The sequence below is a fragment of the Thunnus thynnus genome, chromosome 13 (genome assembly GCF_963924715.1).
Source record: "Thunnus thynnus chromosome 13, fThuThy2.1, whole genome shotgun sequence".
In the NCBI taxonomy this organism is placed as follows: domain Eukaryota; kingdom Metazoa; phylum Chordata; class Actinopteri; order Scombriformes; family Scombridae; genus Thunnus; species Thunnus thynnus.
The window spans coordinates 26,160,710-26,184,285 of record NC_089529.1 but is presented as its reverse complement, the minus strand read 5'-3'; the positions used below and the strand labels follow the sequence as shown (position 1 = coordinate 26,184,285).

The following is a 23,576-nucleotide window of genomic DNA, read 5'->3' as shown; positions in this document are numbered from 1 at the left end:
AGTGTGGCCAACATCATGTAATCCCATTCCATGTAATATTTTCTGTCTTGGTCTTTCAAGCACGTGACTTGTAAAGCCATTTATGCTCATTTTAGGTCTAAAGAGCCAAATGAGCATGTAATCACATATTTCATCCTTCTCATTAATTTCTTCTTCACTGCGCCAAGTCATGTGCCAGCAGTAATTACAGTCAGGTAAGATAAAGAGGAGAAGACAGGGTTAAAATGATGCAGCGCTATAGGGTTCACCTTTTGAAGTGGTGGTTTAACATCCAGAAATGTCTTTTTTTCTCTCAGGACAGGACTGTATGAATAATTTGCAGGTGGACTGCTGCTCAAAGCAGTTTGTGTATAAAAGCACAAGGTCTGCGCTGTTTGACCAGGTAATAGTTGTGGATCACATATCGAAATGCCCTGCTATACCCCGTGGTCTTTCAAGCTCATGCAGTATTACTGTAGCAGAGAATAAACTGAATCCACAATGTGGGCAAAAATATAAGCATCATTTATTTTTCATCATTTTTTGCACATATGTTTAACATATATATATATATATCTATTAATTATTCCTATACATACATACTGTGCAAGCCTCCACTTCACAATAATAATAACAGCCTTTATTAAATATTTTGGTTTTATATGAGATTTTTCATATTTCAACAACAGAAAGTTACTGAAATCAATAAAATCTTTTAGCTTAATGATGGATAAATTATCAATAGGCTGAGCTTTGTTGAAGTCAAGCGTCTCTTTAATTCAAACAGAACATATGTTACAGACATAGAGAGTCTGCAGAGTCTCCATGGAGAATTCTGAAGAAGAAAATAATTTCACTGGTATATATTGATGACCTTGATACCCTTGGGAGGCACCTTTAGTTGTTTACAGATTCCTACCAAACCTAGACCTTTACAGAGCTCTCTCTTCCACATGATATCCATATGAATTTGTCTCACTTTTACCCTCGAGATCCTGCAATCTAATATATGTATATATAACCATACATGGTAGACAATGTACAGATTTTTCCATCACTTAACATTAATTTCTCCAATAACATTTTACATTCAGCATTATGAACTGTGAAATAGCATTTAATGAGCATTTCATGCATTATATTGACCTCCTGTAGAACTAGAATAAAAGGAATGATTGGATGTAATTATAGGAGTACGGACTTTACGGTACGGTTTTATGGATTATAAAGTTGTCTGAAGAGGTTAAAACTCCAGAAACACTGGTAGTATAAAAATAGAACTTTATTTTGACACCAACGTGTTTCGGCTTGTGGCCTTGATCGAGGTGATAAAGTGGACAGTGGACTGATTGCACAGGCCGAAACTTGCTGGTCTCACAATAAAGTTGTTCTTTAAACTACAAATGTTGCTTGAGTTTTGACATCTTCTGAATTTAGATGGGCAATTGTACTCATTTTACCAATGCATTCTAAATATCTTAATTTTATTAGCATACAAATGGCAAAACCCCCTCAAATGAAAATAATAGACCTTAATATGGGTACATGCATACAGGAAGAATCTGAATCTTCTAAGGTTTTTTAGTTAGATTTATGCGTTTAGGACTAGTTGATACACTATATGCCATATATATTTGTGTAAAGTAGTTTGATTTGCTGCCATTTTTTATGTTTTAATTAATAAATTTGACATTGATTGAATATATCTGTATGCTGAAGTATCTTCAGGGCAGGAATACCCTGCTAGGTGGCCCCAAGGCAAAAATGAGCCATGCCAATGACTGAGGAAACATGAGGTTCAGCTCAGTTCTCCAGTCTCTGCATTTCTTTTCTCACCTCAGTTGTCAACACAATATTCAGGGTTAGAGAATAAAAGATTATTTGCACTCGACAAAGACTGAGGAAGGTACTTTTTGTTTGGTGGTAGGCATGAAGGCAGCTAGAAAAGAATAGAAACATGAGGAACCAAATATAACCGAATATTACCAACTAACACAGGGCCAATGATTAAACACACTGTTAATATTGTTGTAATCTTAACAGAATCTCTTACACACTTAAATTTAGAGATATGCAGATTATTAATTAAGCCTCAGTAACTCATGAATCGCCAAAAATACCTAAACAAAACTGTCTAATATCTTCCTGCAGAAATGATGCGTTAGCTATAGTTAATCCTCCTACAATAAAACATTTACAGATTATGAATCAAACACATGGTGGCATGGCATATTTTGCCATCATATCCTTTGTAAAATTACAGTGTCTTACAGAGAGCAATTCAAAAGGCAGTGTCACCCTAAAAACTTGATTATTTACTGTTAACTAATCTGAAACATTCATTTGATATGATCTTTTAAAAGCAGAATAATTCACAGAGTTTATTGGTACAAGGCACGAATAAACAAGATAAAGCAAACGTCATGACTGTGGAGTGAGTTATTATTTGCAAATAATAGACATTTGAACGCATTCATCGGAATCAACTAAAGGCCATTGGCAATGTTTCTCTCCATTGTGTCCACAGCATTAGTATGTGAAGAAAGTATGCAACACATTCATGGCATCAGAAGGGTCATGAGGGTTGCTGAAATCTGAAATCAATTTATTAAATAACGCTTTGGAGTTGGGTTTTGTGTATATACTGTATTCAAAGCTCACTTCTTGTAGTCAGACTAGAGTTTTAACCATTCATTATCAGTCCCAACCCCCAGGAATCCCAAGCATTTGTCTTACTACGCTGTCAGAGCAACATTTACACTCCCTAAAACTCCCTCTCTGTAAAATGCATGATCTAGTGTCAGTCATAATATTCTGTTCTCATAAAGTCCTAGTCTCTGCCTGACTGTGTTCTTTACTTTTACTGATGTACGCCTTCATCTGAAATCTAGATTACAAAATAGTTTCATTAAATCAGGGAAAAGAGTGTCTGTGGGAGTCTGTCAGTCAGGATGTGGTTCGACAAAGTTGCAGCAAGGCTTTGTAGTACAAGGGGGAGGCTTTGTAATATCCCCTGCCTCTTGAAACATTTAGCTGACCATGTTAGCATCCATGCACTACTGCAGTTCTTAGGCAGACTGACTTTCTGGGCCCCTTGAAGGGATGGAAATGAGGAGTGATAAAACAGGACAGTTAAAAAAGAGATGGGGCAGGGAGAAGAAAGCCCAGTTTTTAAAGATGCATCAGAAGGCCTCTGCTTCCTCCTTTGACTATCCCTTTGCCTCTGTCATTCCTTCCAATTTTGCTCCTTTTTAGTCATCCAGCTTTGAAGGTCTTTGACTTGTTATTGCCGATGATGGCATGCCAGGCAGACAGCGTGCAGAATCTGGCCACTTGTGGAATCTGCCCTTTTTTTCTTGCAGCCACAGCGGCACCATTAGAAACCTACATTATGTGCACCTGCATGAGTGCATGTCATGCAATAAGTTGGGTAGTAGCGGGGTGTCATACTCGGTTACTATGGCAATACAATAATAATTTGTGTGTCTGTATTTAATGTTATCTAGCATGCTGTGTTTGTCATGGTGTAGACTGATACTGCTATTCTGGATGAGTTTCCTTTGCATTTTAAATGTCATCATCTGCAGTATTTCCACACATTGTAAATAAATGTTTTTCTTAGCCACCATCACAGATTCATATGCGAACACAACAGTTATTCCATCAATACCTGGTTCATGAAATCCACTCTACTCATCAACATGTAGTTGTTTTGCAGGAAAAGCAGAGAAAGTGATGTGTTTCATAGTGAATTTATGGTTAGTAAATTACAACATCAGTAGAAAATTCAGTGTCACATCACTGGATACACTAATTGTGTGATCTCTGGGAGGTCTGGGAAGCCAAAACAAAATGGCATTGATATTCTGAGAGCGAGGCTAACACCAAAATAGCTGGTAAAATATCAAGGATCCCACATTATACCATTTACACTGTGCTACGATTTTTGGTGGTAAATGGTTTAAAGTCCTGGATAGAATCACGGTCAGTGGTTGAAGTTACTTAGGGAATATTGTCATTATGAAACCAACTTTAGATACTGGTTCACTAGTGGTTTTGTAAAGCTCCACTAATCAGTATTTTTTTAGATTAAGAATTGCTGAAATTACTACTACAATCTCAGATCCTGTTTTAGCCCATTGTTTTGGTTTTCCAGCCCACAGACTCAGCTCTCATAAGCCTCATTTCCACTGGCAGCAGGTTTCAGCATAAAGATCTGATAAACCCCATTGCAAGTTTCCTGCTCAGTACCATATAGCACACAGATAAGATTAGCGACTAGCTGGTGAACATAGTGGAGTCTTTTGTTGTTAAACAAACATATTTTTCTCAGGAGTTCGTGGAGACCAAACTAGAGCAAAACAGAAGTGAATGTTTAACTTATATTCATTAGGTGTCCAGAAACTCAACCTATGCTAATGTTTTTTGGTGTCTGCTGGATGTGTAAAAAGCCAGGTGTTTGCTAACAAGTTTGTTGTAATAACTTTAAAAGGATATCAACAAAGGTGGGTTTTTTTTCAGCTTCTTGGGTTTAGTTGCCTCCAACTAATAACAAAAAAACTTTTAATGGAGCTTCATGGAATTGTAAAATGATGGTTGTAGTGTAGAGTTTTAAATTGGTCGAAAGATGTTTTCACTCCTACAATTCCGTATTCTTGTCTCGGATAGAAACACTGAGACAATAATAAAGCGAAAACATTCAAATCTCCAAAACATATCCTCTTATTCTGCTGTCACTCCGAGCTCCTGGGGCTGTCTGTCATCCTCAAGAACAAGTAAACAATTTCCCCACTAAATACAAAGCTTTCTCCAATAAATTATTCAAATATACTTGTGATGCCTGTACAGTCATTTCTCATCGCTTAGCATCAGCTATATAGATGCATTTACTAAAATCTGTCTCCAAATGCACTCTATACTGTGTAATGAGTCAGTGTCTCCCAGTTTACTGTCAAAAGCTTTCTGACTGGCTAGAAGCCCAGCAAGGTTAATGGGAGGAGACCTGCTGTAACTGGTTATGGAAAGTTCTCTGCATAAAGACTGAGTGGCCCAACCTGAGGCTTTTCCTGGGAGCTCATACACATACAATGATACAGTAGTTCATTTTAATGAGCCAAAAACTGCAGTGTCTGCTGCTTTACAATCTGTCAGATCATTAAAAAGTTACTGGGTAAAGCATATGTGTTTGTCATACCATGTGGCACAACATGAGCTTTCACCCCTGTATGGGTTAGGGTGCCATCTGTGAACATCATATTCAGGTTAAAAGTTCATTTTTATTTCAACACACACACAAAGGCAAGCACAAACTATTGTTATTGGTAATTAAATGATAATTATTTCCACTTTCCTAGAACTAACCTTGCTTTGCTAAAGAGCTGAAGCTGGTGGGCAGCCAGAAATGTTCTGTTCATTGATTTATTCATATGGAGACTCAGTTGCTGGATATCAGATGTTCATGTTAATAGCTTAACCTGAATAAAACTATAAACATCAGCTAGGTCAATGCATGCAAGTAAGTCAATGATGAGTTACCATGGGTTTTGATTTTGGTGATTCATTGACATTTTTGCTGAAGTAAACATGGCCCCATTGAAGTACATACACACACACATGGACTATATTCATATTATGCTCATCTATGTGCATGGTACAAGACTCTTGGAAACAGTGCAGTACTTCAGAGCCCTGGGTACACCATGCAGTATTCAAATGCCCTGGCTCCAAATAAAGGCTTGAGGAGAGAAGGCACAGTGGATGCCAGGGAGAGTGACCCACATTCAGCAGTAGTAGCTTCATCCCCGACAGCTAGATGGTAGCTTGCGCCTCGTAGGGAACACAGCAACTTCTTGACCTCAGCCTCTGCTTCCTGCCAGCTCTGTGGTCTCTCTCTGCTCCGCGTCCCATGTCTCATTGTTGCTGTCAGTGTCAGTTCGTCTTTTCGCGATGCTTTGATGGGAAATGTCAGCACCTCTCGCCGTGAAGCGTGCACGCATTCAGATCGTATGACTCGGGAAGTGATGCCACTGCCACGGGCAGTCTTGTCAGGATGCATGGGGTGACACGGAGAACTGCTGTTTATCAGCACTCATCTCCGATAAAAGAGGAGGAGGTCAGGAGAATCTTGCTCGCTTCAAAGTGCTTCCACTTTCACAATGACAAAATAAAATGGAGCCTCTACATATAGGCCACATTGGACTGCACCACCACTACTTCCTTTACTGCCTCCTTTCTTTCTTTCTGTCTTTCTTTCTTTCTTTCTTTCTTTCTTTCTTTCTTTCTTTCTGTCTTTCTTTCTTTCTTTCTTTCTTTCTCAACTCTGAACAAGTTACTTGAGGTCAAGTAGCAGGGGTGGAAAGTATTTACCGTTGTGGATTTTCTCTTAAAGGCCTTTAGCGCAAATCACAGAAGCGAGATACAAATGTCTGTGACAAGATTTTAATGTAACGGGCTGTTCTGAGTTCGAGTGAGTTTTTTAATGCTTAAAGAAAAGTTGCCTGTGTCAGCTCTATATGTCAGGTGACATTAAGATATTTTTGCAGGTTTATTCCAGTGCTTGGCTACTACTAAAGTAATTCAGCGCTTTTCTAACTTTGAATAGGCAAGCTGAGTAACATTGTGTAAGTTTATCCGCTTGAGAGATTCTTAATTTAAGCCCATATCTATTAAGGGTTTTTTGGTATGCTGAGCATGTCTTTGAGTGTTGGGTTGGTTTTGTATGAACGCATTTTAGTTTCTCCTGAGACAAACAAACAGTGACCCAAGTACAACCAATTAAGTTAGTTAAGTTCATCTGGGTCAAGTATACAGCTGTAAACCCATTAGGCATGTTTTTTTTCCAGTCAGTACGGCCTTTTATTATCATTCACATTTGTTAACATAGTCAGCTAGGGGAGCCTCAGTTTAATCAGCAGACATATCACATTCTCATCAGGTCACATACATTTGTGCACTTTTACCATGACCAGGAACTTATACTTCAGCTCTTACTCATTAACCTCTTCAACCTGGCTGGACCCGCAGATGGGTTCATTAAACAACACATGTGGTGTAGACAAACCATGTTCAGAGCCACAGAACAATTTTCAATGCTAGTTAAGATCCCAAAGTTTTCAAAGAAACCAAATGTCAAGCTACATAATAGGAAAATGTGTAATAATGACGTCTGAAATTTCATAAAAGTGCTGCAGAAGAGAGTATAATCAGGGCTTTTTTCCCCCCATTAACCACTTAATCAAACTCGAATGAACTCGTTTTGACAGCATTAATTGTTCTGGACCTTTGTGATGTGCTCAGGCTTTGTGGGAAAATAATTTCACATACAGTTTTTTTAATCACAGGTCATACGCTTTAAAAGCCGTATGTTTTGGGAGAAAATTGCAGTTTCATCCCTATCATCTAGTCCCACTGCTAACTATCACTGCAAAGGCCTTTTTGTATTCTAAATGGCTTTCATAAATCCTTTTTAATTAATCAATAGAACGTAGAAATATTACAGAGTGCTGTTCAGTCAAACTCTCTGCTTGGTTCTTTTGCATCTATTTGGTTTTTAAACACTTTCATCCAGAGTTAATCTTGGCAATGAAAGTTCCGCCTCTGCAAAAATGTACAGCATTATTTTGTCCATTCGGTTGCATTTGGTCTAATGAAAGCTGTAGTCTTTGAACCACTGAGGCATGAAAACCGTCATTTCACACTCATTTCATTATATCAACTTCTTTGCTTCAATTTGCTGTACCCTGATAGGGTTCTCTATATATAGTAGCTTATTGATATGCTCAGAAAGGTCTCATGCTTTTGGAAGGAAGTTGTTCAAATATATGTGTCTTGGCAGATGGATAAACACAGACAGACCCAAGGATTTTCAGCACTTTTCCACTTTTTCCAATGCATATTTGAATATCGCCAGATCCTCCTGCAGACTGTGTTGGTTTATGGAGGGAACCCAAGAGACAATTGACAAAAGCTCAGAGCTCCTCATTTCCTTGGTCTGCAAGCTAATCAAACAAAAGGTCTTCAGGTATAAAAATTGCATTTTTCATTCGACTGCACAGGCTTACGTTAACTTTTTTATCTCTGTAAATTCATTTTTATCACTAAATGTGTTTTGTTCTCCTTCTGAACAAATTTCTTTGTTTTCAGCTGGACAGGTTTATGTTCAGTCGTAGCCTCCTAGAAAATGGGTTTGGTTGTGCTGCAGCTGAAGTTGTGAAATATTGTCACAACGTTCTGTATTTATTTCTGTAGTTCAGTCAATGAGATCTTTGACCTTTTTGTCTTAAATTGCTCTGATGATGGTGGTAGAGATGACAATGTAGGGAAAATTATGATCCTATGAGCCATCTTAATTATAACGTGTGACTTCAGAAGAGGGTTTGGAGCATCTTATATGTGTTGATGATTGCACCACGAGAACACAGAAAACAAGAACAAACGAAATAACAAATGATCTACACCGACATTATATACATGTTTCTTACTATGGATGATATGATAATTTTGGGTCTTTACTTTGCTTGAACAATCAAATCTAATTCATGCCACCGTTGTCTAATATACATTAATTCTGATAACATTTGGCCGTTATCATCATAATAAAATGATCAAGACACAATCTGAAGAAATAGAGGAGCATAGTTACACATTTTTTATTTCGGCCATTTTGACAGATTAACATTGAAGGTTAATTGAACTTGACCTTCTAAGCAGATCATGATTCAGCCAGGAGCAAAATGCCGTCTCTTAATGATTTAGTAAAATAAGTAGATACAATTGGAGGGTTAGGTTAGGATTGAGGTATTAAATCATCTCTGGAGGGTCAGTATCTCCCCCAAGAGCAAGTTGCCCAGAAAGTCATAAGAAAATGTATAAAAACATTGAAGTATCAGCAGAAATTTCTTCACTTGGTTTCATTCAGTAGCCGTGCCTCCACTATTAGAAACTCTCAAAATGAAAAATGGGATTCATGGCGGAGTTGAAGGAGAGATATCACAATATGAATGCTCTTGTCAAGTTTACCAGAAAAGCACATCTGGAGAAACTCTCCATGGGCATATGAGTCAAAAGAAGAACTTAAAAAATCTAAATGAGCTCTTAATACTCAGAAAGCCACAAATGTCCCTGATTAACAGCAGTTCTGCATGAAGAGTAGACCAAATTACCCCACACGTCTGGGAGAAACTGATTAATTCATCAAGAAGTTTCTGGCTGCTCAATGTGCTGTAATCAGTTATTGAGTTAAAGGAAGTGTTGCTTTTTTACACAGCTGTGAAAAGGGCGTTGCGTAACTTTATTCAAAAAATAAATGAATGTGTTCACTCTCTGTTGCTTTTTATCTAATAGTGGATTTCGGTTCATGATTGGATGACATTCTGTGAGGGAAATGCAATGTGGAAAATCAGACGAGGGGAAGATGTGTAGGTTGATAGGCAGGTAGTGAGGCATCTGCCCCGAGAGGTTATCATATTTCTCAGGCAGCATGAAATTTCTGTCCCCCTTCCTTCTCTATTAGATCATTTTCTACTTGCACAAAGCAGCTCTTCTCCAACACACATAGCCTTATGTGGTTATCTTCAAAACCTTTAGGGGTTTAGGGGACAAGACTAAGATAAGCCATATTTTCCTCTGCAGGCAGCCTCCATTTACCTGTCCCTCCCTCTTTCATGTTGTCACAGACAGAAATTGGTGAGGTTTTATTACTATCTCTCCCTTCCTCCTTCCCTCTTTCTGCTTTTTTTTTTATGATGCCTGCCAAGAGATTTGCCGAGCCAGTCTGTAGTAATAGACACAGCTCTACCCACCGTGAAGGATTGTACTGCACAGTAGGCTACAGTTTCAAAGGGGGCAGTGGTGTGGAGAACTTGCATCTTACCACCACAACCAATTTTTGATTTTAATGATGTACTCTTCTCTGCCTTGAGTGAGCATTCATTGCAGCTCTTATTTGCAACGTTGAACATCAAGTCCTGCACACAAAGTTCAAGAGATGCATGTTTACTGATTTCTGAGAGCGAGACTCTTTTGGATCATATACAGTTGTGTTAATTTTTGGGACATAAAGTAAGAACAAAGTTTCAGCTTTTACTTTGTATTAATCCAGAAAGAGTCAACAGTCCCTGCAATTCAGACATTTTAGACAGTCTGAGATGGCAATGCCTTATGGAGTCACAACCTTGTATACTGTAAACACTGTATGGTTGGGATTCACAACACTGCTGAGAGGGAGTGAAACAGAAGCCGGTCAGAAGGCTGTATTCATGGCTATTGAAGCCAGAGTCGTGCTCTTCCATGCTGATAGAAACTCACCTTGGTAGAATTTCTCTTCCTTTTATGCAGCATAATAGCAGTAATTGTAAATGAATAATGGGTAGGATAATGCATAGTGAGCGCATGAGAAACTGGTCGATCTCAATGGAAGAAATTTTTGATAAAGTCATGATTGGTTTAATGCATATTCATAAAATATGGCAGCCATCCAGGACTGCTAATCTAATGATTGTAAATGCATGAACTGGTTTTTCCCCACTTCCTTCTGGTGGCACAATCTGCATGATATTCCCTGTTTTTACTCTCACTACATTTCCATTTGAAACAGGCAATATTCATTCTAGCATCTGCAGTGATGTACTCCAGTGGCAGAGAGCTTTTAAGTCAATGTATGGCACTCCCTGCCTGCCAGTATAGCATAATGTTCAAGTATTTTGGCATGCGATCACAAGAGCAGTCGTGTTGCCTGAAATTCAGGTTTTCAATCAGCTTGTTTTCACTTCCATGTCACAGAACTGAAAAAGTCGATTAGTTTTTTCCTGGTGGAATTTTACATCAAGTTGTCTTTCAGCCCAGAAATCTGGACGTCCAACACTTGAAGCCACAACGGGTCTTTTTAAGGTGAATTCTAAATGATGGTCTATACTTATTATCTGGAATCTGACACTGACAGTATAACCTTTGGCTGGCCAGGACACTGCTGGACTCCAAGCATCACTCTACAATATTTCCCAAGTGGACTAACCTGCAGCTACGAGATAGGCCAGGCCCCTGTTGCAAAGAATGCCAGCCAAAGATAAATATCACCACACTGTTGGGCTGCAGGAGCTGTGGGCTGCAGGGCTGTACTGTTATTTCCATACACTCTCTGTGACAGCTCACTATGTTGTCATATACGTGCAGTATGCACATATTGGGATGCATATACAGTCCGGTGCTTTCTCGCTCACTGATTTATGTACTTAAATGTACTTTAGGTGTCAAATGATACATTGATTTCGAGGTTAAAGAATCCTCCTGCTGCTACTGGCTAGTTGTTAGTTTGTAAACACATATGAGTTTGCACATATGAAATTATGTTTCCACCAGTATGTATCAATGGAAGCTAATATTAGAAGGACTTAACAATACAGTAAGTCAAGGTTTCTTAACCTTTACAGGTAAGCCTGTTTTTAAGCGTCAACATTCTCATGACCCCTGCATTAAAGAGTTATCAAATTGTAATAAAATTTTTTGGCATGCGACCTTGCAACATGAAATATCATTGCATGATCTACAGTTCAAAAAACTCCTTGTTTATCACATAATGGCTCTTTATGAAGCCCCTCAGTTCAGCCTCTGTCTGAAACAGGCTGTTTTAGCTCCTGTTACTTTCAGGTCCGACCTCTTGATGATCCATACATGTTCTAGCTAAAATCCAATCCGAAATATGCGATCAGACAACGTGAACAACCTTAGCAGCAAAGACAACGGAACAGACGACCGTTTGTGCGCATGTATGAACAATCTGACGTCATCACGATGAGGAAGAGGTAACACTGCAAACGGAGCATTCAGAGCAGGCTTTTGACTCGCAGCATTTTTACATACGTTCAGCTCAAGTTTTGAAACTTTCACGATGTTTAAACATACACATCCAACATCATAACACTATATAAATTACAGGAAATCACAGAAAGCATGTTATGTCCAATTTAAATATATTATACTTGTAATATATTATTTTAAATAAATCAAATTAAGCCATTTTTAGAAATAGCCTGTGACCCCCTTTACATATAATACAACCTTAAGGCTAAGGAGCTATGTCGGCATAATAAGCGCCCTTTTTTCCAATGGGAACCATTTTCTTATATAAACATAATGTATGCTGTAGTGGAGGAGGTTAAAGGGAGTTCAAAGGGAGTTCCACCGCATGGTGCTCTTGGCCTCTGGCTATTGCTGCTGTATCTCTTTAACAACGTCGGGGTGACGCATAACAGCTACAAATGGTATTTATATGTGGTCAGCATTATGTGTAGGAACGGTTTGATAGCATTCCAGGCAGCATGCAGCAGGGCTGGCTGAGCCCCCACCCACCTGCATCCTACCCCCACGCAGTGAAGCCCGGCTCTTCATATCATCATGTGTGAAACCTTTTTTCTTTCATCTTATTTCTTTGTTCTTCTCGGGGGAGGAGTGGGCTCCAGAGTGCAGGTTCCCGCTCTTGGGAGGTGTTATGTTAGACTGATTTAAATTAGAATAATTTTGAGCACACTCCTCAAAATTGTTGCCTCCCAGCAAACTAGGACAGATTTGTTATGGCCATTTGCTGTGCCCTCCCATGCTCTTTAATGGCTGTTTAGCACTCCAGCCTCACAGCTCTGCACCAAGTCATGAACTCTCACACTTATTTTTTCTTTCTTTTACATTTTAAGGAAAGTGGGCAGTGTCTCCTACAAATATTTGGTAGCGTTGAACTGAACCAGCTGAAATGGGCATACATGAAAGTTCTCCTTTTTAAAGTAGTGTGTATGAAGTGGATTGGTAACATATCCAAGAAACATAATTCTCCTCGGTTGTTGGGGTTTTAAGGAGCGTGTTTGTCTGTGTTTATTCCTCTGTGGGAAGTGTTTTGTTTAAGAAAGCAATTCTTCTTGTTGTAGCACTAGAAAGCATCCTGCAACAGAGGGACCAAGAGAGACGGAGAAGTGTTGTTATTTCAGGCTCAGGCTTGCAGGCTCTTCTGTGATTTTTTTTTTGTTCTTGAAGGAAAATTCCTTTTATCCCCCCCCCACAAACTGGATCTTGTTTTTGCAATTTTGTCCATCATACTTATCAACTTCATCGCTAAGATCTCAGGTTGCATAAAAACTTTGACCTGCAGCTGTACTGTACTTACAGTAGTTGTGTACAACTCTATGTAAATATAACCAACATTTTATATGTGCTCATGTTTTACTTCTCCTCTAAATAGTTTAGATAATATGATTCATGTAGAGGCTTGTTGATTCTGTTGTGGTGATGTTGCCACATCTCATGAGCAATTAACCTGGTGAGTGAAATTTACCAAGGGTGATTTAAGAAATAATAGCAAACAAAAATAGAACACAGATCGAAAAAACAAAACAAAACACTGATAATGTTTCTTTTAAATGTGATGTTTCGCCTTACTTACCCTCATTATTTTCTTCCTCTCATTAGCTCTGTGTGGTATGAAAGAAAGTAGCCGTTGGAACTTTCAACTACTTAATATTTGTATTGACTACAGTTAATTACTTCTTCATCAAAATATCCTCCATTAGCTTTCTACCCACCCACAAAGCCACAGTATTGCATTCTTACAGCCCACAGAGTGGAGCCTGTTTGAAATGAATTTGACACCCACCTAATTTTTGCAACATGTAATGGTCTTGCATATTTAAGCAACCTACACAAGGGAATAGAGAGAAAAAATGTATTTTCTCCAGTTCGTGTCATGTATGGAGTCACCTCAGTTATGGCTCTGGTCAGTCAACAGTTTTAGTTTGAAATCACTGTTCAAGCATGTACATATACTAAAAAGCTTATAATCATGGTTTGATTGACAGTTAACTCTTATAAGCAAAAGCAAGGCAATTCTATGTGAAGAATTCATGCATGAGGAACTTTCATAATGCTTTTAAACACTTGAACTTTAAAAGGAATTAAAAACAAACTTTAAAAAATGGATGAAAAAACAGGTTAAACAGAAAACTAACACAAAAAACAGATATGACAATGTAAGCAGCTTCCCTTTTACTTGTGCTTTTATTATCAGTGTAATGGTGGATTCAGCAGATGAAGCACCTTTTTTCTCCACTTTGTCCATTATTTACATCTGAACACTATATCATTCATTATTGCTTACTTAAGTAATTAATATCCAATGAGGTACAGGTGTATGTACCACAACTTTTATCACTTCATTTTCTGTACAGTATTTGCTACATTTACACTTAGCTTTTTTCCTGCAGCATGCCCTTCAAACCTACAGGGTAGCAGCTTCAGCAAAAGTTACATTTCAAATGTCCTCTCTTTTCATTATCTTAGCTTATGAGTTCATTTGGAAATCCAGATTCTCACAAACATCAAACCAGTTTGAAATTCAGTTTGTATGGTCCTCATTAGGCCACTTATGTAATTTTTAATGGTTACACAAACTAAACAGCACAAACTCAAAACTCTTTAGCTAAACCGCTGAAACATAAACTGTTCCTGTCCTTAAAGTCCATTACTATCATACTAATATAGCAAACAAGCACCTGCTTCAAAAGAATGCAGTTATACTGTCCATTATACAAGAAATTATTATTATTAGACACCTGTCAACCAATACGAATGAAGAGTGAAAGTATTTATATGCAATCTATGTAAACATTTCTATTTCTGAATTATATTGAGCCTTTCAGCCCCGTCCTCTAATTCACTGTTTCCTGTGAATGGAGCAATTATCCTGAAGGCCTATATTTCCCATGTACTAATTACATACATGTGAACAACACCTGTACTTCATCTTTGGGGCACATGTATCAATCCTAAACATTTCATAATTGATAGAAAATCTATGTAATGGCAGTAATTATGAAATGTGACACTGCATAAATCCCTCTAGGGAAACACCCTTCTGTCATGATCCCCCACCACCGCCCCTGACTCCACTCCATCCCCTCACACGCAACATGATTTGTCATTCACTTACACAGAACCTGCCACTGCCTTGGAAAGCTGAGAGGCTAACTGTATTTGCATCAACCCTTTAATCCTTTGAGACCCAGGTTTGAAGATCAGAATGAGTCATATTTATTGCAGCGCAAAATCATTTTGACAAGAAAATCATCCATTTGGCAAAAGAGCGACTGATACTCCTTTCAGTAACAGTATTTTTAGCAAGGTCTGCTGTCTTACTGAGCCAACGTGATAGAGGGAGTCAAAAAGCTGAGTATTACAGCATAAAGCGGGATGAATCAGCTCAGCAGCTTTTTACTTTGAAACCATAGTGGTTGTAGACTGCAAAGCAGTAAATGCATGAGGATTAATGTTGAAATACAAGAGCAAAAGAAATCAGCCAGTGTATTACCCAAACTAAAGATTGTGAAATTTCTGCTTTCCAAGTATACTTCAATCAGTGTTTACTCTACTTGCATTTAAATACTGCGCAAATAGAGAAGCAATACTCCAAAAGCGACATTTTCCTAAAGGGTTTTCCAACATCTGTTTTAAATACCGTTAAAATAAGCCTAGTAATTCCATATAGATCATTTATCATAGGATCACACAAAGAGTGGGATCATTTTTGCTTTCCTCTGATCCGATGATGTGGGATTATAAATTCAGAAACATATCGCCCCTAGATCAAATCAGGATTTACCGTTCTTTTATAAAACAGTTACCAGGCAACAAGGCTAAGCCCAGCAAAGGTGTCTGAATGCATTTGTTCAGAATATTAGCACTTCATTTACTTAAGGAAATTGCTACATGTCACCAGAAGGGGGGTTAATTATTCTCTCCTGCTGAAACCTGAGATAGACATAGACGCTGAAATTGAATTCATAGTGAGTGGCAGAGGATTGTTTGGCTTCAGCTCATGTTCTCTCTCAGCCACAGTGAATGGCTTATGTAGTAATTCAGCTCTCACTGCCCAGAACATCACAGAGTCCCTTTGTGCAGCAAATGCCATTTTGGTGCTCATCTACTGTCACAGCTGAGTATTGAGAAACATGATCTGTAACGCAAAAGTGTCCTATGATTTAAAATAGGCCAAATATAATGACTTAGTGCTGCATCTTTGTAAAGGCAAAGTGCAAAACCAGCGTCATCTGTTACTCTAACTGAAGCACTCTTAAGTACACAGCATGTGCATTAACTTGTTAAGCAGCATCAATGCCTCCCTTATCATTTGCTGCAGTTAATTGAAGCCTAATGAAACCAGCAGACCGAGGTAGCAGCACGGCTGAGGATGTGGAGGCAGCTCAGCCTTCAGTCCTTTCAGTTCGCCTCCCTATCTGTCCCCAAACAGGCAGGTGCTCGACTCGCCTCCCTTAGTGGACCTCGGAGAGCTTGATGTGGGAGACCAAGCCAATTGGAACTGACAACAGATCCCTAACACCCTCTCTCCTCACCTCTCGGTGTTGTGGCAGTTGTATGCTGCCTCCCTCGGGGCTCGGCGTTATCTAGTGTTGAGGAAGGCGAGGGGAATAGTTTGTGTTTACCGAGCTCAAACACCTGGGCCCAGTATGTCTACCACCAATCATGTTATACAATGTAGAAGCTTCACTGGGCAAGATTTGTACGTGGAAATACACCTGTCACCTGTAAATAACAAAGTGGGATAAAAGAAGGAGAGAGCAGTGTCTCTTCTCCGCTGAATTACCAAACATTTCATTATTTGACTTAGAACTGATCACTTCCCTACTGATCCGTCTTGATTTTGTGTCTAGTTAAAGCTAGTTTGTTAGATTTCTTGGCAGGTTATCAGCTAACTATCACTGATTCACATCATATTTGGTGCACTAATAAAAAAATCTTAAAGTACCAAAAGATGGCACTGAATGTGTGGATGGATTTGTAGTCTTGGTTACTTATTCTTCAATCAGATATGTATTTATTTAAATCATACATTTGCCAATTTTAGACACTTTCAGACAGATTTTATGCGGGCAAAGTTCTTGTACAGCTGCTTTTGTTTAGACAACGTTTTGGCTTATTTTGTAGGAAAATATTTTTTCAGTTCCTCAAAGTTTATATTCAGTGCCGAAACTCTCTTCATCTCTTCTTCGGGTTATCATATCGGCAAAAGTATCAAACATTTTCAAATGATACCCAGCCCTAGCTTTTAGTAAGTCTTTTTTTTTTTGCAGCTCCAATTCCAACTGTAATAGGGTGAACACATTTTCTTATGCAAAGATCAAAAGCGCACACCTACCTTTTAGCAGTGTGGCTTTTAAGAGTGTGATTTTTAAAACCCAAATTGTAAAGTTTTACTATTAGTTTTCTTGTGATAAATGCTCAGCATATTCAACTGACACAAGCTGCTTCTCCTGATGCGCAGCACACAACGTTCTTAAATTGTGTCTCCCAGTTAGTTTCACATTCATTAACAAACATTTATTGAACATCGATGCACTGCTACAGACAATAGTTCAGCCGAAAATGTCTCAACGGCCACCGAATCAATCTTACTGAGCAGACACTCGGCTCATTGTAATTCATGAAACTAAATGAATGGCTGTGAAACATGCACATTGAATGTTTGTGTGTTTTCTATCACTACTACATTCTCAGCTAAAAATAGTCTTACTTCTTCAACAAACCACAGCACTACATCACCTTTTCATGTAGTCTGGAGACAAGAGTCATAGCCCTTTCATACGTTAAAATGCCTGTAGCAGTGTGTTGCATTACTGTATCATCATTTACTGACGCAGAACACCTTTGACATTAGTGTCCAGGTGAACAATGAACGTGTCCATATTTGTGCCATATGCTGAGCACGGCTCGCTGCCAGGAAACAAGGCATCCAGTTTTATCTTAAGCTGCCTTCACCTCAGCTGTGCTTTTGTAGGAGTGAGAGGAAAAGTATATCTGAACTTGACACAAAAGAATATGATGTTCTATTTTTACACACTACTGCTGAATACCAAAAAATGCAGGTTGTTGTTTGAGAAGTATGAGACGAGCCACCAGCTGCAGAGCCTCATAAGCTGCCGGTGAGTGCTCGATGGAACATAGACATCAAATTGTCCTGGCTGTGACTTCGATGATGAGTGGTGGTGTTGGGATGTTCTTCCAGCTCACTGCTCTCATGTTTTCATGCTTTGGCTCGCTGTTACTGTCACTGTCACTGTTAATATCAACATGCTTTATGCACACATAATCGAGCGAGGAACAGATCCACTCTTAACTCTGCGTGTGTTCACGCATGTTTTCATACACAAGTGTTTTTAAGCATGTATCTGTTGGACGTTGGGGGACAGACACTATTGAAATTCAGTCCCAGTCCTTCACTAACCCTCCAGCCGTTACAGTCCTGGCCTTGGCTGATTTTGCTGAGTTTCATGTTCCTGCCTGAGATTTATTATCTCCTACCCTGGCTGGTATTTTACGGTTTAATGACCAGCAATCGCTCCCATCATCAGGGTCAGTTACAATTACATCCACTTTGCCTCTGCTCAAGCAAATGCAACTTAGTTCTCTGCCTCTGGGATCCTTTTGGTTTAGAGTTCCAGAGCCCACTGAATTTTCTATGACTGTAGATGAGAAATTATACAGAAAGATTAAAATCCAGAAATTTGAGACCGTGTGACATTTTATCCAACCACCATGCTTGTTTATGAGCTATGTGGATTTGGCCTTAAATCTGTAAAGGAGGCACTCAAACTGACCACTGGAGGATATTTACAGTTGGACTAAAAAAGCAGCATCAGCTACAAAATATGGAAAGGTCTTACATCACCATCCTCAAGTTTATGTAAGTCGACACACTTCACCACCTCAATTGATTGACTTTGTGTTCACTGTGGTTGTGTGTTGATAATTAAAACTTCTGTACTGTAGCCCAAAGTCAGCAAGAAGTGGGGGAAAAAGTAGCTAATGTGGGTGGACATATCCTCCCCTTTTTAGTAAATGAACAAATTCTTCTTGAGCATGTTGTTGAGTCATTGAATCCAATTTTTAAAGGGACATTCTGCGAAATTCTGTGTCTGTGTCACTCTCCCAAACATATATACACAAACACACACACATACACACACACATTTATCAGCCCAAATTGCTTACACTCCTCCAATAGCAAAGACTGTCCAAAACTAAAATGTTTTTTTTGATATATCATCGTGCTGCTCATCACTCCTCACTTGTCTACCCTTCATCACATCTGTTTTCCTCTACCATTTACCTTTACCATCTACCATTTCCCCATCTCTTCTCGTCCCCTCTAATCTATCCCGTAATCATCTTCTCTTCTCTCTCACATGGTGGTAAACATACTACGGTTGTTTTGACACCAGAGCCGGACTGACAAATCATTTACTGTAGCAGCTACATTCCAACAAGTCCATATTCATTTTGTTTGGGAAGAAACCGACATGAGTAATGAGTTGGTCCTGTTCTCCTTCCGCAAAAGCCAAGCTTGAGGTTGTAGAAACACTTTATTTTGTATACTTTAATTCACAAACCTCATGTGCGCATTTCGTAAACACACACACACATACACACATACATACACAACACGAGGATGCAGCCATTACCCATGGTGGCCTAAATTCAGCTAGTTGCACCGCTGTTATGGTTGCTGAATAGAGGTTCAACACATTTTCACCATCACACACTGTAACATAAATGAATAACACGCATAACTGATACAACTATAATGTAAAATGAGGACAAAGAAGCAAGTGAAAGCTGCCATATCTGAGAGGTAGTGTAAAAGAAACAGTCCTTTCTTTTGAAACACACCTCTTTGGTGTCTTACCCAAAGAGTCAGCTTGAAAGATCAATATCAATTTCAACTCTGTGTGTCTAGTAGAGATGCATGATAGCTACTCTTCTTTTAAACCATGAGTGGGGTAGGACAGTGCATCCAGTGGGTTTCCTCTTTTAAAAGCCTCCTGTTTTTCTCATCTCCCTGAGGTGGTTTTCATTTCAGTGTCTACATAAGACAGGCTAGGGTTTTTGTATGAGATATATAACATACAAGATACAGCATACGGTTTGCTGTATCTTTGCCATCAGGCACTGCAGGAAAATGGGTGGGTGTACATGTCAGATCTCCACAAAACATCTCTTATATTAGTGCAGCAGAGATCGATGTAGGATCCTTAAACCTTCACTTGAGAGTTGGATCAGTAAGCCAGTGTTTGTATATAACTGATATGAACTCAGTAGGAAATACAGACGGGTGACAAATTGAAGGAAAAACCAACATAAAGTGTCTTAGTAAGGTGTTGGGCCACCACGTGCTGCCAGAACAGCTTCAGTTTCAACAAGTCTCTGATCTCTACTGGAGGGATGAACACCGTTCTTCAAAAAGATATTCCCTCATTTACCAGTGTTTTGATGATGGTGGTGGAGAGCGCTGTCTAAAACATCAGTCCAAAATCTCCCATAGGTGTTCAGTTGGATTGAGATCTGGTGACTGTAAAGGCCACAGAATATGAGTCACATCATTTTCATACTCATCAAACCATTCAGTGACCCCTGGTGCCCTGTGAATTGGGGCATTGTCATCCTGAAAGAGAACACTCCCATCAGAATAGAAATGTTTCATCATAGGATAAAGGCGATGACTCTTTGCAGTGACCCTTCCCTCTAAGGGGACAATTGGACCCAAACTATGTCAGCAAAATGCCCCCCACAGCATAACAGAGCCACCAGATCCCCTCACTGTAGGGGTCAAGCATTAAGACCTGTACCATTCTCTCGGTGTACACCACACATGCACTTGCCCACTCGTTGGGAATATGGTGAAGGATGACTCATCTAACCATATCACTTTTTCCCACCAGTGCCTGTGGTTTTTGCATCACTGAACTCTCAAATGTGCATTCATCTTTGTAATGAGGGGTTTACGCACTACAACCCTACTATAACATCCCCCTCATTATAATTGTCGACAGACTGTTCTTGCCAACATAGTCTGATCATGTCCTCCATTGACATTCTCAGTCACCTGAGGAAGAGTTGCTCTTCCATTTATTTTTCTTTACATATTGCATCAAATGTGCGTTGTCAACCATAATTTCTGACCCTATTTACTGATGTCTTTCTCATAGATATGAATTCCTTTTGTTTGTCACCTGCCTATATACTGTATGTTGAAGCATTCTCTCTGTAAGTTGCTCAAAACACGCTCTTGAGGTATCCATCAACTCTTTCTTTTTATAGTGTCATCTCATAAATCTTTGTTTGGTCTGTATTCAGTAGCCACCTGCTCAGTAGCTACTCTGGAGCTTTGGGGTTGCCACCAGCTTGACTCCATAAATGAGGACACCTCTGCAGGGTGAAGTGCGTAAACAGCACAGCTACAGCTGCAGTTCGTGTGTGTGTATAAAATCGACCATAAAAAGTTAAGCTGTTTGGCTGCTGCACATTCATACACACAAGCCTAAAACAGACAAGATGCCATATTTAGGGGAGAAAGGGAATTGATAATGATATTTGAATCTACTGTGAAATCTGTTTTCCTCTATGTAAGTGAAGTCAGGAAAATGTCTTCGAGTTACTCATAAAAACATTGGCTAAATCCATAAGTGGCAGCTTCAGACTGGAAACTAAACCAGCGAAACACCTGTCTTGAGATGCCTATATTGCATCTTAAATATGCAGTATATTGCAGTTTAATATAATATCTTAAAAGAACAATGTGTCTTAATGTTTTCTATAAAATTGCCATAGAGACACTGTTAATATAGTATGTCAAGATATTTCTTTTTTCATCAAGCATGCTTGTCATACAATTAGGTATGACAAGCATGCTTAATGGGGAACTATACCAATTTTAAACATCAAAGTCAGTTAACTAGTCATGGGGAGTGCTACTGATCTTGTATAAACAGTTGTTTAATGTCTTTTGTGGCTGTGGAGCAGTCTGATGAAAGATGCTGTCAACTTGCATTATGAATAATGTAGGATCCAGTGTCTTTGGAGCTTCACCCTTAAGTCAGAATACCTTGGCCTCTACTGCTTTTTGACATTTTTTAATTTGTCTCTCACATGTCCCCATTATGGGATCGCAATGGGGTTTTCTTTTAAGAGATCGATAGAGAGTGACAGTATTTATTCTGAGAGTGCTCCATACTAACAGTACAGATTATAACAACATTGTAACAACATTTTTCCTACCTTTGTTTCTGGCCCCTTTTGCCTAATTGTAATGTGAACATGAACTGAACTCAGTGATGTAGTTTCCCTAGCAACTGTCTATAGCAACCAAATGTTTGAAAAGTGACATTTAGGGAGCATGGCAAATGGGCGAGAGCTGAGGCCAAATAAGCTAATTTTTAGTGGTAAAAGTGAGGATGACTTTCCATCAGTAAATTAACTGGAAGCCTGACGCACATATTTACCTTTTCATTCTGCCGCTGTAATACCAAGCAGCTCTGTGAACACTAAAGCAGCCATGAATAAACAGCAGAGTATTGAACTCCATATTTTGTTATCAGTTCTTGCCAAATGTAACTGGATGTGTGAAATGTCATCTTTATAACTTTCATACTTTAAGAGTAAGGCAACTTTTGACCTTGGAAAGTGAAAGTAGCACAGAGTTGTTTATCATATAGGTTTGTTTATTTCAGATAGACACCTTTAATACTGTTAACTGTGTCTTTTTCTCTCCTTTTTTTTACCATTTACCCTTCAGCAACGTTTCCAGTACTGACAGTTGCATTTATTGTAAATCTTTGTCTTGTGTACAAGTAGACAAAGAAAGAGTTTCTTTACCCCCAGGTATCAGTAACCCAGTATAAACATCAGATGATCCATGAAAATGACACTGACATGAGGTTTGAAACTGCAAGGATGTGGGTGCCAGAAACCTGACTCTCGTGGAATGCTTGAATATGATTGCATGCTGCCTGTCGCAAGCAATGGCTGTCAGTGCAGAGGAGATGCCATCTGCATTCAGCGAGCTTCCTTCATCTCTCTCCTCTTTATTTAGCTTTTTAAGTCCAACGAGTTAGAGGGCTGGATAGGGCAGACTCTTCATCAGCTTTTAACTGGAGGCACAATTGGTTGGCTCATTTGGCAAAGCAAGGCAATTAGAGTGGCCGGGTGAGAAGATAGAAAAGGAAGAGCGAGCGAAGAAGAAGACAAAGAGGAGAAAAGAGTCTGGAGGATGGAGGGAACTGGAGCGGAGTGATTTAAATGGAGCCCGGGGAAGTACATTAAGGTGGGGTTGACATGAGCACAGGTCGGTGAGTATTGGAGCCAGGCATTAAGAGGTGAAAGCAGTATGGCTGTAATGATTACATGCTCAGTATGACGTGAAATGATTCACTTCACTCCCTGCCTTTTCTGTTTGGTTCAGTTTAGTGGTTTTAATTGGGAGGCTGTTTGACATGTGTTGCCAAATCAAGCTGATAAATTACTGATAATGATCAAGAAATACTTGGGTTAACAACATTGAAGGTCATAGTGAGGAGTGGTGATTATAAGAGAACAAAAATATATGTAATATCTATTCTATTTGACAGGAGGCTACCTATAGAGTAGCTGCTTTCATACTCAGAACATATTGGAAATTAATGTAGAGCTTCTGTTGTGTTGCTATTATTTATGCGGTTGCATCATTTCTGCTCAGGTCAGTGTCACTGCTGTCTGTTTGTACATTGTCAAGG

The 23,576-nt window shown here is 39.1% G+C and overlaps 1 protein-coding gene across 2 annotated transcripts in view; it reads left to right on the top strand.

The window, feature by feature from the left end:
• tmem132e (transmembrane protein 132E) overlaps positions 1-23,576 on the top strand; it is a 397,169-nt gene that overhangs the window by 277,572 nt on the left and 96,021 nt on the right. The window lies entirely within an intron of this gene.